This window comes from Polyergus mexicanus, unplaced genomic scaffold, assembly GCF_030449975.1.
Source record: "Polyergus mexicanus isolate NDT 795.1 unplaced genomic scaffold, iyPolMexi1.0 SCAF_10, whole genome shotgun sequence".
NCBI classification, from domain to species: domain Eukaryota; kingdom Metazoa; phylum Arthropoda; class Insecta; order Hymenoptera; family Formicidae; genus Polyergus; species Polyergus mexicanus.
In genome coordinates, this window is record NW_027223330.1 from 8,765,222 (window position 1) to 8,783,938 (window position 18,717).

Below are 18,717 nucleotides of genomic sequence, written 5' to 3' on the forward strand. Positions count from 1 at the left end.
TTCGATTAGAAAAACAAGAGCTCTCTCGAAAATACATATCTAGTGGATTAAATTTATATAAAAAAAAGTACCTAATGTAAATTGATTAAATTAATATAAAATCTTAATAATCTTAATTAATGTAAAACGCGAATCGCTTCCTTTTGTCATAAATAGAATATTTGAAAGAAAAAAATTACGCATGATTTTGCAACATGCTCTTACGCACGAAACTCGGTCGTAATTTCCCTTTTCACCTGGCCAAGTGACATGTTTCTGATATTATCGAGGAGAAACATTGCAAACATATCCGACAATATGTTAATCTCGATAATTAAAAATCAATGAAAAGGCATTATCGTCTCATAGGATAAACCGATAAACAGTCATAACCGCGATAAGGTTCGGGTAGATTATAATGATATATAATATATGCAGTTATCGTCGTTAATGGGAAAACATATTAATCATTTTTGTTTCAATAATTGTCTTACAAATAAAATTTTAAGAATCTTGTAGAGCTGCAATACATTGCTACATGTGCTCATCTCTGCATTTGCATAATATGTATTTTTTTTTAATTTCCCTTATCTATATTCAAACAATTATATATTATATATATATAAATTATTGTATTCATATCTTACTCATACATGTGTGCTGTTAAACGACGAAAGCTTCCCGAGCTTCGCGTGACTTAATCGATTTTTCAGCGGCGATGGCAAAGGGATAAGTCATAACGGTTCGATGTTCTCTATGCGAGAACGTCTATTCTCTATCTAAATATAACGGTCAAGTGATAAAAATAATAGACTCTAGCATGATATAAAGCATCGCATTAAGTATTATTGTCGTGTACGAATATGACTAGCGTATCGTCTGAATTTTCTCTTCGATAAAGAAGTAAAAGTCCCCTCCTATATAGCCAATGTCGCTTAATGCAAAAGTCCATACTCAAGCGATATTTAAATAACAACGATTGGCGCGTAAAATTTTTCTTCCAAAAGATGAAACAAATTTTTCTATTATTATTCGTAAGACAATGTTTCTTTATTTTTCAGATTTTAAAACTAGTTGAAAATTTTACAAAACACACGAAAAAAAATAGTATAGACTGTAGAATCCAGCCTAATTTAGAGTTTCGGTGTAAAGTAAAAGACCTGCTAAAGATCCTGACTCATTAAACGTAATTCGTGACAGTTTGCGGCGAAACGAAAGTTCCGGTTGTAACCGAGCGATCGCAATTTTATGCTTGTAATTTCCACATTTATAGTTCAAAACGTGTCAGGAACATAATTCGTAGAACTATAAGAATGGCGGTGCCATTTGACTATAAGCAAGTATCAAAGTCAATTACAATTTACGGTTAATTCGAATAATTGTTGCTTTACACAAAGACTTTTTGAACAATAAAATCCATAAACATCTTCGCAATAAGTTGTCTCGTATGTATGTTCATGAAAAAAAATGCACGCTGCAAATTTATCATTTATTATTGATTAAATGCACGAAAATATGTTTACTTGTAATTTGCAGAGTGAAAATATTTCGTTAAAATCAGAGCGTTAATAAAAATTAATATAATTTTTTTCTAACTTTTAAAAATAAAAATATAACGGCTATGCCACGCCTATCTTATGATTAATATAAAAATATATATATATATATACAATATAAAAAATTTATATATAATGTTTTTATATTTGTTCTTCGTGAACGATAAATTTGTGATTTTTTAAATTTGACAAAAATTAAATATGAAATATTTACACATAATTCTTATATTTTTTTTTTACTTTTTCTTTTTCAGATATAAATTAAATCATTTGTATTTAATTTCGAAAGAAAAAACAATTCGACTTTACACTAAAAATATCCGATCTCTTTTGTATTTTCATAATGAAATTTTTAGCAGATTCGCGGCCAATTATTGGAAATGTTTGAATAACGCTCCCGTGAGAGAGGTGTGTTAAACTGCGTTTCGCTCAAGTTGAGCTCTCATCCGCCACGATTAGCGACGAGGATCGATTACATTCATTACATGATCCCGAGCAAAGCTTTAACGCGAGACGATCGTACAGATGTCCCGTCGAAAGGAAAAGAAGTAAGGAACGAAGAGAGGGAGGGAAACGCACTTTCACTTTTCGCCTTCAGAAACTTCTCTTCTTTCGATTTATCGACTTGGCCAGTTTAACGTACGTATAATGGACCAGTGTCACAGACAACGTCTTGGTTATTAGCACCGCGACATTTCGGTGAGTCTGAAAAGTGTGTGACAGGGGCCACTGGCCAATAATCGGGTCAATGTTAAAAGACGGGACTCTAGTAGCGATTGCCTAACACGCGGCAATGAACACGAAGAAGAAGTGAGGAGAGGGGGATGGGGGAGGGGAGACATTTTCGGTTCGGTGACAATATTATCCAGCCTTGTGTACATAACGATCTGTCTAGCGTGATCATAAATGAAGGACGCATAATAAACATCTTCGGGGGAATCGATCGAACACATACATGTACGTGATTAATTACACTCTTGTTGCGTCATTAAGATAAAATGAGCGTGAAAAACATATGTGCAAAAGGTTTTTCATATTTTTCTATCTTGTATATTTTCTTGAATATTATCACAGTAAAAAAGATGCAAATTCTTTTATGATATTTTTATCTATTTTCTCTTTATACAATTTTACGTTTATAATTTCCATATATTTTCGATTATATAGACATCGATATTTATGAAACCTTTAATTTATAATAATGTAAAAATAATGAGATACTACAACAGAATCAATTAATAGATACAAATATTAAAATCTGCGTTATTAAATTACATACACATATGGACTGATATGGAAGGATAACTTTGTTTATATATTCATTTATTTTTCACTTATTTCTTTCGTAAAACTTTCATAGATTCCGTACTTTAGAACGCTTTATGAAACGTTCGTCGTTTTATTTTTCTCGTGGGACGCATATATATCTCGTTAAGCGCGAAAGGATTAAAAGATCGTCACAGTAGGGTATAAAGGAAAAAATGATAAGTCGAGGAGAGGAAGGGAAACTTTGAATTTGCCCCGCGGGACAGCAACACCGATCGGGTACCTGCATTCTCTCGTGCTTTTGCATTGCGAAGCGAGCGAACATTCGCTTTTAATGTCCGTGCCTGGTGACCCGTGGTGCAAACTAAACTCACCGGAGAAAGTTGCCGGATACTTTCTCGTAGCTCCGCTTGCTCCTCGCACGCCGGTCGATGCAATCGTTTATAGAGAGGGGAGCCCCTAGTAGCTGCTCGCGCCGGCAGCTTTTAATCCCTCTAGGCGTTCCCGATCAAAGAGCGATCCGGATATAGCTTCGATATAGTAATTACGAGTAATCCTCGCGCGATCTTGCATCCATGACAAATATCCAAACGTTACACATACATGTATATACATACAAAGACGCAATAATAATCTCGCAATAAATTAACCACATTAATCATTAATCTCCCGAATTCAAGGCTATCTCTACTGAAATTATGTAAAAAAAAAATCCCCCCTGATATTTTTGTTCCAAAATTATCCAGATAAAGAGAATATTTTAAAGACGTTTGGTGTAATTTTCTAAAATAAGTTTTTTTATTGTACGCTTTTTCTAAGATTTTTCATTCATACGAAGGAAAAACACAAAGTCACTTAAGTTTCAAGTGCTAGATTTACAAATGTACTGGGGGGGAAAAAAAAAAGAAAAAAACTAAATAGCTTTCGTTAAGATAAAAATGTTTAAGAGCAAAATTATGAGAGATTTTTTTTTTTTTTTTTTTTAAATTCCCCCGAGTTTCAATAAAACTCTAGAAAAATTCCCTGAGAATTCGGTGGTTTTCCACGTTTTTCCAGACAGTAGACACTCTGTAATAATTAAAAAATGCAGCGCATACGCATATCGAACGGCCTCAGATATGAAAGCAGAGCGTGTATTTTGCGAAAGAATCGATCCATTCTTGGCGCGTGCGGTACCTCGAACGCGAGGCATTCAGCTCTTCGCGGACCAGCGACTTGATTTACTCGTCCGAGGGAACCAACTCTCGCGCTCTCGCGAAGCTGTAGGTAGGTAGGTAGGTAGGTAGGTAGGTAGGTAGGTAGGTAGATAGATAGATAGTTAGTTAGATATAGCCGGGCACACCATCACCGAGCTCTATGTATAATCGCGCTATTATGCTCTCTCGCGCAGGTTACACACCGGGCGGCTTACTCGTCTGCTAGAAAAATCTCGGGGGGTCCACCTACGCCCGTTCGTTATCTATTCCTGCTTCGCGCACAGCCCGCGATCGACCGTGATAAATCGGAGGTTACGCAGTGGAGGGGGGGGGGGGAAGGGGGAGGATTCAACCCCGCGTTTAGCCGCAGGTCACGTGTTTCCTCCGATATCCTCTTCCCCTTCCTCTCTCACCATTTTCGTTCAATGCGATATTAATTCGAAAAACATGTCCCGTATGCGTCTCTGTTCTTAAACGCCTATGATCATAATTTTGCGATTGAAAGACGCTCTTGTATATATTGCATTTAGAAGATATTTTCTGATTTATTTTCTTAATTATAATTTTAATAAATAAAAAGATATTTAATATACGTGTGAATTGAAGATTTTTTAAATCCATTTTTTTTTTTTTTTTTTAGATTCATATTTAGAAAAATAAAGAAAGCGTTTATTTCTATGATGCCTGATTAAGATCATGTGACTACTAATGTTATGATATAGAATTTTGAAAATAGATATGAAAAATTTACGAAAATTTATATACATCTGAAGAAAGCGTAAATCTCACATGTATCGCAAAAACGTATCAAATATTACATGGTTATGGATTAAGAGCGCAGCGCGTTCGCAAACAGCGTAGAAAATAACACGGGCGGAAAAAGATTTTTTTTTTTTAAAGAAATTAAAAAAATTTCAATATTTTCGAAGATGCCGCTTTTGGCGAATGCATCCGACTGTGACGTAGCTTTCGCGCAGTAAAGCCCGCGTGACGTCATTCATTCGATGACGTGTGGTCAACCGCGGTCAATGCACCAAGCCCGGCGTTTCTTCTTGCAGGGCACTATAATGCTCGGTTCACTGGTTACGACGTCGTGTGCGTTCGTTCACGTACATGGGCCGCCGCGCGTCGCGGTGCACGTGCGCGCGTTACACCGCAAAATACCGGGTGTACGTAAAGTTCGCTCTTTGCTTGCATTGAGAAAATTCGAGCGGGTAGCTCCATCGCCCTGCGAGTGATCATCGCGTTTGTGATTCTCGCGCGCGACTATTGTCAAGTATATAAAAATTTATCAAATGTATAAAAATATGATCATAATCATATATTTTGAGAAAATTATTAAATTCGCATCTATCGAAAAGAATTCACTTTTTGCTTCTCTTATATGAAAATCATATTACGTAGATATCTCGTCTCTCTGTGCACATGTCTACTCTGTATTTATTAAAAAATCATTTTTATTCATTTCGTAAACTTATCCCATCTTTTCGTATATCGGATATATAATAGAGAAAAATTATGATAAATTATGATAAATGATAGAGTAATTGTGTAACACTATATATACCATATATGGTTTTGAAACCTCTTAGATTTGCGAAACTTCAAAGACAACATTTATTTCTAGTGGCAAAGGATTAGATTTGCAATGGAGGAAGTTAAGCCTCTCGAGTTTTCTCGGTCAAGACGCTCTTATCGGGAAAGTTCACCCACGCCCATCGTCTGCACCTACACGATCGTCAGTCGTAGGTTGCAGGTCGACTAGTAGTAGATAGCGAGAATTATCGGGCAAGTAGAAAAGCCCGCTCACGTAGTCGACTCGTGTCCCGGTAATCGATGACGATTTGTATTATACGCGTGCAATCGGCGAGAGATTGTTTATGCAAAAGGGAAGCGTCTAGTCGGATTACGCGTACGAGTCGTCGATCACTACGCGTTCACGCTAATTGATAATTTTCTGAAATTGCAGGGTACACGAGAGCCTGCCCTCCCTGCACGCGGAATAAATAGCTTCGCTACTATTATTAACGTTTCTACGTTTCACAAAGATATAAGCAACTCATGTGTTTCATAAATCAATGAAATGCTTTGTTATTTTATCATTCTATTTAATTAAAAAAAGATAGCGTGGGTTACAACTGATCAGTATGAAACGATATCGTGCTATATACAGGATCTATGTACATGAATAGAAAAAAATTCTTTTAGTTAAAAAAATATTTTAACTTGGAAAAAGTATGAATAAGAGAGTACATTATAAATATATATTATATATATGTAACATAAAACGTGTGTGTAAGTATTAATAACATCAAAAAATATATATAACTTTTTACAAATTCATATAAGTGTATGGAGTTAAGATAAATCTTTTTCATCCGAAGAAAATTCCTTTTTACGCGAACATAATATTTAATATTTCTATTAATTTTATTTAATTATTTAATTTTATCCTATGACGTTTTTCTCAATCTCAATTTATTTCAAAAATATAACTAGCCCCATTTGCATGAGAAATATATATTTTATATATAATAATAATAATAATATATAAAACATGAAACATATTTTTTAAAATAAAAGTTTTTTTTATTCGCCTATATAAATCCCGCACGATATCGTTTTGTACCGATCAGTTGCGAACCACACAGTCTTTCTTAATTAAATAGATTGATAAAGTAACAAATTTTCAGAAAAGAAGTTTCCATACAAATGGCTCACTGCATTTAAAAATTTCGTTTCGCGTTCGGCTCGGCTTACGCCTAACAATTTACCCTTGGAAATTTCGAGATTTCACCACGATAAAAGAAGGGTTTTTTTCTATTAAAAAAAAAAAAAAAAAAGTGCACGCTCTTAGAAATCATATGCAACTCCGTTGTATAAATCCAACAGGAAGAAAGTGTATTACGGGATATTAATCGGTAAGAACACCCTCGCACGAGAACGCATCAGGATATCGATTGTTAAATAGAGAAATGCACGATAATAATCTTATGCATAGCCGTTTAATTTAATCAATAATAAATGACGAAAAATAATAGTCGACGAATCAATCGTAATGCAAATATTATCAATATAATATGTCATATTATAAAATTATCATAATATATTGTTATTACATCGTATCATATATACGTATATATATATGTATATATATACACACATCACATTATGTATGTAATACGATTCACTCGTAATAAAAATAAATCTCATTTATATTATTTTGATAATATTATCAGCGAAAAAAAAAATATCGCTTATAATATAAATCTGAGTAGGCTCTAATTCGATATGATTATTGTTTTTTTCGTAACCGTTGATTGTTCCAAGGGAATAATACGCGGGTTCGCGCGTGGAAAGTCGAAAAACGGGAGAGAGAAGGACAGAGATATCTGACTTGAGCCATAGGTAGACCGCGGCAGCGTGGACGACAAGCGGAGTCTCGAGTTGAGAGGCGCGGACGGGCGGTCGGTCAGAGACCCCGCAGGGCCGGCGCAAACAGCGAGTACAGCATTACCCACTTGCTCGCTCTCTATCGCAAACCTGGGCCTTAACGCACAATGGGCGCGACAATCCTCCCTGTAATAATTGACGGCGCCCTTTATCCGGCAACAATGTGAAAAAAATGTCGCGCGCTCGCCTCATCCCTCTTTTTCTCCAAGTAGATCTTGCCTTCTCTCTCTCTCTCTCTCACTCTTTCTCCTTCTCTCTCTTTTACTTTCTCCCTTTCTTTCTCTCGTAGATCGTTCGCGAAATGCGACGTAATGTTTCACCGCGTTATTTTCCTTTAACGTCTTTGCGAACGGGAAAAAAAGTGAGGGGGAAGATACGACCTGGATGAGAAAAACCAGCCGGTCGTAACGTCAATTGAATGATAAGATGTCGATGTATTTTTCGTACTTATCGGCGAAATTGTATGTCTCGCTTTGTAATATATACGTATATATTTATAAAGAGATTAAACACTTTGATACTGTAACAGACCAGTTCTCATCTCGTTGTCTGAAAAATAAAATTTGACGTGCTTCTAATATTTTTACGTGATGTGTGAATATTAGTTCGCCAAAATTCCTCTCCGATTGCAGATATCTTTTGATGTCACAAATCTCTGCTCGTGTTACGATTACATATAAGATTTATATCACGATATAAATATTTGATATCTTAATATATATTAAAATACCAGTCGACAGAGCGTCACGATAGAACGATACGTCATGAGAATTTTTACCAAAAAAAAAAAAAAAAAAAAAAAACGTTTGGACAGATTTTCTCAATCTTCTGTCCCGATAAAAAATTTCGCTCGTTTTCGATAAAAATGAAAACTTCAACGGCAAATCAATTATAGCTATACAACACGCTTGAGAGAAAATTCACATGTCAAAATCTGTCCGTTGATATTAACGAGCCCGATGCGAACTTGATGAAAAATATACAAGAACAAGGCAGAGCGTTCGCGTATTTATTTTCGCGACGCGTATACAGTTACGATCGGCCGATATGCGAGGTGACTACTTTCTCCTCGATTGCGTGTGTGGTGCACCCAAGTGTCTCCCAAGTTATGATTTCCGCGGTGCTCCGTAAATACGCGGGCGGCCGCGACGCGTTTAGAGCTCACCAGCCGTTGCGAGCTCGCGGCGATTGCGATGGACTCGATCGACGCGGAGTCGCGCGCCTTTAATTTCGACTCTCTTTCTCGACTACTTTCTCCCGCCCTGTCATAACTTCAACGATGAAAACTTCACCGACCCACAATTGCCGATGTAAAGCGTAGCGCGATAAATCGCGCGGAATTGTAAAACGACGGCTCTGCTGCGGTCTTACGGTGAGAAGAGAAGAAAATCTTATAAATCACAGATAATCTACGCAAGATACTGCTCTCGAATAGATTCTTGAGAACGGTAAAAGGAAGCTGAAGATACATTAATAATAAAAAAAAAAAAAAATATCGAAATATACAAGTGAGAAATATCGGATATAAGTTCACATTTATGGCGCTAGAGATTTAACGATGAAACAGTCAAAAAAAAAAAAAAAAAAAAAAAAAAAAAAAAAAAAAAAACCTTTCCGTTGTTTAGAATTTTATATCTTGTATCGGTTTATCGATTAGATATATATACGTTACATACGTATTCGTGCCCAGTCGATAGAATCTTTACATCGATAAGATATGGTTGCGTCCGCGATTGAAATATACGGGGGGGGGTGGGTGGGGCGGGGAGGGAGAGAGGGAGAAGGAGGGTATTTTAGATAATTGGTTTACCGGCACGCGACGAGCGAAGCCCGGAGATAATATCGCGTCGCGATTAAGATCCGAGTTTATTAAGATTTATTCGGAAAATTTATTATATCGAAACGCGCCAGCCAAGAGAGCGAGCGAGACTCGCTCGTTCACGCTCTCGTATCCGCGCGAGGATCGCCGTCGAAAAATCGGATCGGCGCTCGCTCTTTCCGTGACTTTCGGCGAAAAAAAAAAGAACTTTCGTCGGCCCCGCCGACGATCTTACGTTGTTCGATGCCCGGATTCGCGCACCAGGGTCAACGATCCCTCCTCCGCCCCGATTTCACACCGGTTTCGCCTAAAATCACGACGGAGGCTTTTTCAGCTTGTCCGCTTTAACGAAGGCGATTTTTTTTTTCTCTCTCTTTTTTCGGTTACCGCGAGAAAACCATAAGTAAGAGGCGAGAAACCTAATACCCTCTTCCTCTCCCCCTCCCCCCCCCCGCCTCGGTCATGGCGGGGGCAGCGAGCACGATCCACCTCTCCCGCGGTAACACTATCCACTATTCTCGTCGGCGAGCACGCGAGAGAGAAGGAAAAAAGGAGAGATTATACGAGAAATGGCGAATCGAGAGAACGTTCCGCATATATTCCTATTATGTACATACGTGAGAGTATATTGAGGAGAGCATGCCATGTAGAGATTTAATACTCACCATTCGACTATGCGCCCGTGACATCTGAACGTTGCTCCGTTCCGGGAAAATGGTCCCACCTATCGTCGATGCCAACGTTCGCCGCTGGCTCACCGACGCCCCTCGCGCAATTCACTTCAAGTCATCACCTGACAAACGCACCCACACCCACACTTCCTTATTCCCTGCCGTCGCAGGGGAAAAAGACACGACGCTTCACGATCCTCGCGTTCGCCGATTGGGGAAGGTGAAGGGACGCCACGCGCGCGACGCACACGCGTGGGCTTATCGGTTCGCGGAAGACGAATCTCTCGCGACCGGCACACTTCACGCCTTGGATCGAAGCAACGACCGATATATCTATCGTGTCTTTTCGATGTCGCGCACTCTCGCTGGCACGTGTTACAGAGAGAATCCTTCGTTACTCCCTCAGGCGTTTCGATAGACGAGGAAAAAGAAAGAGAGAGAGAGAAAGAGAGAGAGAGAGAGAGTTCGTTCGTCCGTCAGTACGCGTCTCGCGTACCTGTAATCGCGCGTCCGACTGAACGAACGGTCGAGGCGTTCGAGCGCTCCCCGAAGTCCGCGCCAACTTCTCGCTCTTCCTGCTAGCGCCGTCCTCGTCGCGCGCGAGCCAGCCAATCGGCGCTCTCCGTCACGCGCACGCGGCCCGGCATCGCGCGCCGCTCTCGTTTCTCGTGCGCCGCGACCCGCGGCGCGCGTCGGTCTCACGATCAGTCGTCGTCGCACCGTCAGGATGGCGAGTTTGTCTCGTTTTCTCTTTCTCTTTTTCTGTCTCGGCTGCTTTTCAATTTCATGCATATAATAAATGCGAGCATCTTGAAAATATATTTCGATTCAAACGCCACTCCGATACTCTTTCCGATTGTATTGATACGTCGCCGTTGATATATATGGCGATGTCCTGACAAGATAACGGAGAAAAAAAATTTCTGCAACAAAAAATTAGAACAATGCGATGTAAATTAATAATTAATACGTAACAAAACGAAAAACTAAAATACTATCATTTATAAGATATTGTCATTTATATTCCATCTTAAGCACTGCTGGCTGTCACACGTCACACGTGTCCCGTCAATTGTAAAAAATACGATTTTTTTTTTTATAAAGCCATTTTTAATCTTATTATCGTTGAAATGTGGATATTAATTTTGAATTAATTTTCACCAAGAGAATTGTTAACACACAGCATGAGTTTTTAGCAAATTAATTACAATAATGATAATAATAATAATACTAATAATAGCAAATAATAAAATGTATTTAAATATAGAATCATTATCTAAAATATATAAAATAATTAACAAAAGATGCAAGATCCCCGATATCACCCGCATCTGAATTCGCCACTGAATGCTGCGCTCCGATCTCCCTCTCTATCGTGACTCTACCTCTTTCTCTCTCTCTCTCTCTCTCTCTCTCTCTCTCTCTCTCTCTCTCTCTCTCTCTTCTCTTTCACGCTACCGGTTTGTGTTTTTCCCTTTTCACTCGCGCGGCTCGCGTCTACTTTTTCCTACTTTCTTCAGCGCTGACTTACGTAACTGCCGGCCGTCTCATCGAAATCAACAACATTGTTACACGCCGGCGGGGCCGCCAGTTGTTTCTCGTCCGATTTAAATCCTCTCGCGTTTATCTGCTTTACGCACTTTCCGATCATCTCGCATGACTTCTCCGTCTCTTTCTCTTATTACGATGCAGAATCTCGCATATGTTACTTTTCTCCCTTGCTTGTCCGATCCACAGCATTGTCCTCCTTCGCTCTCTTGAAAGATCGATTCTTCCCATTCTTTGTTCTCCTTCGCTACACACGCCCTTTCGTTTCCCTCCCCCCCTCCCCCCCCCTCCCCCTTTTCCCATCTGTCCTACAACTTTCCTCCTCTCTTTCCTTTCCCCCAATCTTAAGTCATCCGCCCTTCTCGGCTTGTCACGTTTCGTTCCTTCCTCTCTCTGTTCCTTCAACTTTCTTCCATCTTCCGCGATATCTTCTCGCCATAGCAATCGCATTGTCGAGATGACGACCTCCACCTACCTTGTTATCTCTAAATATTTTAATTTTTGTATTATTAATTTGCGAGAGAAATTTTTCTCTTTTTAATCGACCATAGTCCGAGAGAAAATTATTTCATCTCTGTTGCGAAAGAATTATTTCAATTCTCGATTCCTCGAACATTCGTCATATATATCAAATATGCCTATCACGAAACATCATGTATTATGTACGTTTTGCGCGAGATATCACACAGTCAGAGCTCTTAATAAACGCAATTTATTATTCTCAGAGTTTCTTGGCCTCGGTCACAGCGGTTTCTTGTTCCTTCGGCGAACACCGTCCCCATCGCCGTCGTCGTCGCGAGAGCTAACCAGGATTTATTATCTCTTACGTCGCGCAGCATCTTTTGAGGCAGGTTAGGGCGCTTAACTAAGCCGAGAAAGGTCTGCCTCCCCAAAGACTGACGTAATCGCCATTCTAAGAAAGAGAGAAAGAGAGAGAGAGAGAGAGAGAGAGAGAGAGAGAGAGAGATCAATCCGTCGTGGCGATTGATTTCCACGTGATACGGTAAATTATTCAACGTGTAAAACATGATCGCAGTGTATAAGCGCAATTGAAAGTTATTTTCTTTTACATCGAGATATTACTTGAGATGTTAAATTTATTATTTTTATATGCAACTATATAAATAATAATATAATAATGATCTGCTATCTATAAATATAGTAGGTTAAAAAATTTATATGTTCTCCAAAATGGAGCAGAAACGAGCAAACCTCTAAAGGACTTTCTGTCTTAGCTTTTCGATCCCCTACACGCTTCTGAAGTTTTGCCATTTAAATTGGGGACACCCTGTATAAATAGGACAAATTATAAATAAAACAATTTATATCTTAATTGATGACTATTGTTATTCACAAAACACAACATCTATTAATCGTAAAATTATCGTTACGACATACAATATTAGTTACATGTCAATATGATAAATATAATTTCGAGAATGTTCTCCATGTGATACTGCATATTTTTCGCTGAAGAAACTCGAGAAAACAAAGAAATATATCGTTCAAAGACCTTAAACAAAAATTTGGATCAACCTATATAGATCAGTAGATCAAGTTGATATTAGCGCAGATATAGCAATCATCGAAATTCTCTCTCTTCTTCCGTGAACGCCAGATAATGAAACGTAAAGCTAACAAAATTTTCGATTAAATATAGCCCGTAGACAAAATAATCAATCAACTTCGATTGGTAAACAAAGACTGAAGCCGCGCGCGTTTAGATTAGCTTTCATATATTTATTATTGTCGATTATTATTAGATCAGTACTTACAGAATCATCTCTAAACGATCGTTGATCGTTAGATTATCATCATTAGATTATTTTCGTCGAAGATGCTGGTAGATAGTGGAATATATATATCCGAAATATTTCCGTATACTTATGATTAAATAATTATTTTGTGCGGATGTGAATTGGCAAAACTTCTAGTTCTTTTTTATGATTTATCTATTATCGATTATTTATATTTTATATAAACGTTCGTATATATAATATCTAAAAAAATTTGTCAAGTCTCATCAAAAAGATGACAAATACATATTTCCTATTGCGAATAAACAATGCAGTAAAATCCTACATTGTTTCGAAATTCTACATTTAAACGAATGCTACGTGAAAAGATTGAGAGATATAAGAAAAGACAAAAATCTGCTCGAGAGTGATAAAGATTACAGGTCGTAATCTACCGGTGAATCGCGAGATAATCAGATAATTCGCGTGAACAATTCCGTCTCTGTCTAAACGCTAAGATTTATAGTTGTAATATGAACGGTATTAATTCATAAATCCAGACGGTATTACGATCCGCATCAAACTTGTGATTTATAAATCCCGGAATTTACGCGCGTCTTCGGAATGCCAAATGAAAACGCGCTTAAACTTTGTGCATATATAAATGTGCGTATGTTATATGCCTTTTTGAAAAGGTAATATTATTTGAAGTAAATAAATTGCAGGATATATTTAAATTCTAACTAAAAAAATTCACGGTTCTCTATTTTTTCGAACATAAATTTAATTTGTGACATATATAGATATTTGACTATACAATAGCGTATTTTTTTCCGATGCTAAAAATAATCAAAATTGATTGTTATCAAATTCTTAGACTATGAATGATGGGATAAATTAAGCAGTATTAAATATTTATTAAGCACTTAACACTGCTCACAAAATATACGCACACACAAGAGAGATGCAAAATTTTTGTCGTTCCACAATTAAAAATGCAAAAATGTTTTTGCGTTTAAATAAATCTAATTTAGTAACATATATAACAAATTTAAATATATTCAAATAAAATATATACAACTACTATACTCTACATAGTTATTATAACTACATAGATATATTTTCAGTACTTATATATAATAATACTTATAAATTTGTATATTAAATGATGTTATATAACTGTTCAAAAAAAATGTTTGAAACGCCATTCGTTTTTCAATCATTATTTTATCATGGATGTTAGGATATTTTCCCAAAACTATTGAAAATCGATATCGTGTAATAGAAGAACAATTTCGATCGATAAAAAACGAGATTACGATAGTCTAACGCGCAGCAATTGGAAAATGTTCTTAGTTTATTTCATCGCTATTAATTCCGAAAGAAATCCCCAATTGTGAGAAAACGCTATCACAATAGAGAACTCATAATTCTTACTTAAACTCACATACATATAATTTTAACAATATGGATTTTCAGAATATGCATTCAAGTCATATTAAAGATTGACAAAATCGTTAAAAAAAATTTTCAATATTAGCTGACAAAAGAAACGAGAGAGAGAAAGATTCGTATATTTATAAAAATGGTTTAAAAAAAAATAATATTTAGTAATGTACAATAATATACGTGTATCCAAAATATATATTGCATTTATTCGATTAACGCTTTAATTTTTCATAAGTACTTTAAATTTCATTAGCTATGTATATCTAAGAGTGCATGATTTTCTCGATTACCTGAGAGATAATGCGGACGTAAAAATGCGATAATAAACAAATTAAGCAAAGTAATCAAATTTTATTACACGTGTAGGATTCATAGAAACGTATATCATAGCGCGATATGCGATTATTGGATTATTTGAATTACTGGCGCGAGACTTTATCGCGCGTTGGCACGAGCATGCCGAGTACAGTAGTATCGCTACACTTCTTCAATAATTTAATATGCAAACGCGTATGACGCACGATGATCGATATGCCGTAGATCGCGAAATTTTTATTGCGAGCAAGCAATTTTCGCATTTTTTTCTCGTCTCGCGAGAGTCCGCGGTGACGATCACCGTTTAACGGGGAGGAAGAGGAGAACGTTGTTGCTAGTGGAGAAGGAGGTGGCGATGATGGTGGAGGAGGAGGCACACGGGTTCGCTTTTGCCTGAGCGTACCCGTTCGTTCACCCTAGCGGGGGCACCAACCTGGCTTTACTTCAGTTACACGCTGGGAGAGTTGGCGCGTTGTATATATGTATATATTGTATGTACACATATATACGTATATAAAAATGCATGTATTTTTTATACAAAAATTTGTACATACACACACATACATACATACATACACACACACACATATATATATATATATATATATATATATATATATATATATATACATATATATATGTATAGAAAACTATATATAATAATAATGTATATACATGTTCACGTAGAAGTTTGCACTTAAAAATACCGGAGCACAAAAAATGATGAAAAATTAAATAACTAAAGTGCCTGTCAATCGCGTATATTTAAAATAATACACTTGCGCGAATCGCATGACTATTTTTTTTTTTTTTTTTAGCGTGAGATGCACGAACAGTTGATGAAGTTATCATTCGATTCAACTATAAATTATAATTATAAATTATAGTATTAATTTCCAAAGTTTAAATTTTCTGTATTAAAAAAAAAAAAAAAAAAAGAAAGAATTGTCGTTCGCGGATTATAAAAGCTATCACGTTACGGTGCCTTTGCGCATTTCTGAACACCTTGTATAAAGATATATAATACATTCTCGCGTATACTTGCACCTAGTATAGGTGGGTATACAGGGAGCGTACTGAGAGTGTCCCGGTCGAGCACGACGCGATTCCACAGCTCCTCGCCAAAAAGAGAAAGAGAGGGGGAGAGAGAGAGAGAGAGAGAATGAGTGAACGAGGCGACTTTGCCGGTCCGTTTCGAAGAAAGAGAAAGATAGAAAGAGAAGGAAAGACGCGGGACCGCGAAGGAAAAGGAAAAAGACGAGCGCTTTTGTTCGACCGCTCCGGACGAAGCGCAAGTCGCTCTTCTCCTCTCGGGAGAGGCTCTCGACGTATAGAAGGAATGAAGACATTACTGTCCGCGGTAATACTTTGTCGACCGTTTCTTGGGTCTGGGAGAGAGGATGCCTCGGTCCGCGAAGAGACGCCCCTGGACGTCCGCTGCGAACGTCGAATTCACTGGTTGTGCAATTTCCAACGTCACGATGGAATTTGCACCGCTTAGAATCGACGTCGGCTTATAGTCGCACGTCGGGTTCTTGACCTAAGACTAAGCACGAGCGAGCGAGCGAGCAGGAGTTTCGATTTCGGAACGCCGAACAATAGAATCGACGAGCTTCCTCGCGATAAAAATAATTTCAGAGAAAAGCGATGTTTCATTGTCGTCTCGAAAAAAGAGAGAAAGTAAAGAAAAAAGAAAAAAAAAAGGAAAGAATAGGTCTTCATTCACGTTATCGATTGACGTGTGATTCTGATATGACTTTAATAAATAATTTACAATAGAATTGGAAATAGAACGATTACGACGTCGTTATATAGGTACGCGAGATTAAGCGATTAAGTAATTAATCAATATACATTTGACACGCGAAAATATTAGGAATAACGAGTCAAGTTCGATGCATTGATCATTCTAATGGACACGGGAGCGGTCACCGTATCCGTTGGGCTAGACCTCTGCGGATGATGGGAATAACTGACTTCCATGTCAATCTCGTCGAGCTCCTCCTCCTCCTCCTCGTGGGTATCCGATTCGTCTTCCTCTTCGCCCTCGCCTTCCTCCTCCTCCTCCTCCTCCTCTTCGCCTTCTGATCCTCTAAACTAGATTTTTCATTCACGCGAGAAAATCAGTATATATATTAATATTAATATGCACTCTGTATTATATTAACATGTTTAAGTTCAGACGTTTCCGAATCGAATGCATCAAATATAAACGTCCGTAGATATCCGTCTATCATAATTCAGAACTATGCTCGACAATTTGACATTTTTTTTTTCAAATTTTTGATAAGCGTATAGAAAATTAAAAAATAAATAATAATAATAATAAGTTTCACGAAATATCATATTATATCCAATATAGAAAATGCATTGTGGATTTTTTTAACCAACAGATCATGATACACGATGCATTCGATATGGAAATATTTGTGTGTGCGGTATGTGATATTAACATAAATTAAAAAGCATTAAGAATATCGAGTATACCTTAGTAATTCTTCTAACTTCGTTAGATCACGCAAAATCTGTCACATTTCTAATTATTATCACAGTTAAAAAAATTTAACGACAATGTACTAATACATCTCAAAACTGTATTAACACAATACCGACGGTAATATCAGAATTTCTACTGATGGTAAAAAATATAAGCCCCCCCCCCCCTATCCCCATCATATAGCAACCGCGTACAGGTTAAGGTCGCATGATGGCGCAATTTACCAGGATACAACAATTAAAACTCAATTATACGTACTATTTATTTTTTTCTTTTAACAAAAAAAAAAGTTCTATTGCTAGAATTCTTTTTTCAATATATATTACTCCCTTGCTCGTTTTGTAATCTTGTAATTTTGTAATCTCAATACAAAAGGAATTTATTTATAAAATTAAAAATCTCTCAATTCTGTAAAAAAAAATTTTCTTTTTACTAAATTTTTTTTTTTAATAAACAAAAGATTCAGAAATCAGTGGAAGAGAATTCATTCTTACACTTCTATCGATGTCTATATTATATATTATATGGTATTGATATTCATTTTCATAATATATTTATTTACTAAATATATATATTATATATATATATATATATATAATATTCATATTATGTAAGTATATAAAAAGTGTAAAAAATAAACAGAAAATGAAGGGAACAGCATTCTTTCTTGGGGTTACAACGTATATTAAAATCGATTTTTCCTCTGCTTATTATTCTCATAAAAATTATATACGATTATATGACGATACGTATTAAATAATTTGACTCAAATACAATGAGATTAAAACACAAAATTATCGAAATACAAACTATATACATGATAAAAATAAAAAAGAGATATATCCATTAAAATAGGGGTATTAGAGGCGACGGAATTAATGTACATTATCAATAAATGTATACGAAACGGATATTAAAAATAACATATATATATATATATGTATAAATAACGTTGATCAGTAATCGGTTAAATCAAGCTAGGTTAGATTAACTTACGTCGCTCACTGTTTTCCCGATCGGAATGTGCTCGTACCCCTGTACCCGCACGTGATCTCTCTGAGAAAAACGAAGGAACGTGTATAGCGAGGACGCTCGCGTTATTATTACTTATCTACTCCGGTCTATTCGACCACTTACCCAGGCCTGGTGCTCCGCTTCAAGAGCGGCAACTTCAGTCTCGTCGTCGCACGGTCGATCGGCATTGAACCAGAGCGGATCGGTCGCTCGCGGTC

At 36.9% G+C, this 18,717-nt stretch overlaps 1 protein-coding gene across 1 annotated transcript in view; it reads right to left on the bottom strand.

Moving 5' to 3' along the window:
• Eip74ef (Ecdysone-induced protein E74) overlaps positions 1-18,644 on the bottom strand; it is a 186,508-nt gene extending 167,864 nt beyond the window's left edge. The window contains exons 1-3 of the mRNA XM_070303221.1: positions 18,623-18,644; positions 18,482-18,541; positions 9,935-10,863 (exon numbers count right to left, since the gene is read on the bottom strand). The gene's annotated coding sequence lies outside the window, so the exon portion shown is untranslated. The remainder of the gene's footprint in view (positions 1-9,934; positions 10,864-18,481; positions 18,542-18,622) is intronic.
• Between the last annotated feature and the right edge of the window lie 73 nt (positions 18,645-18,717).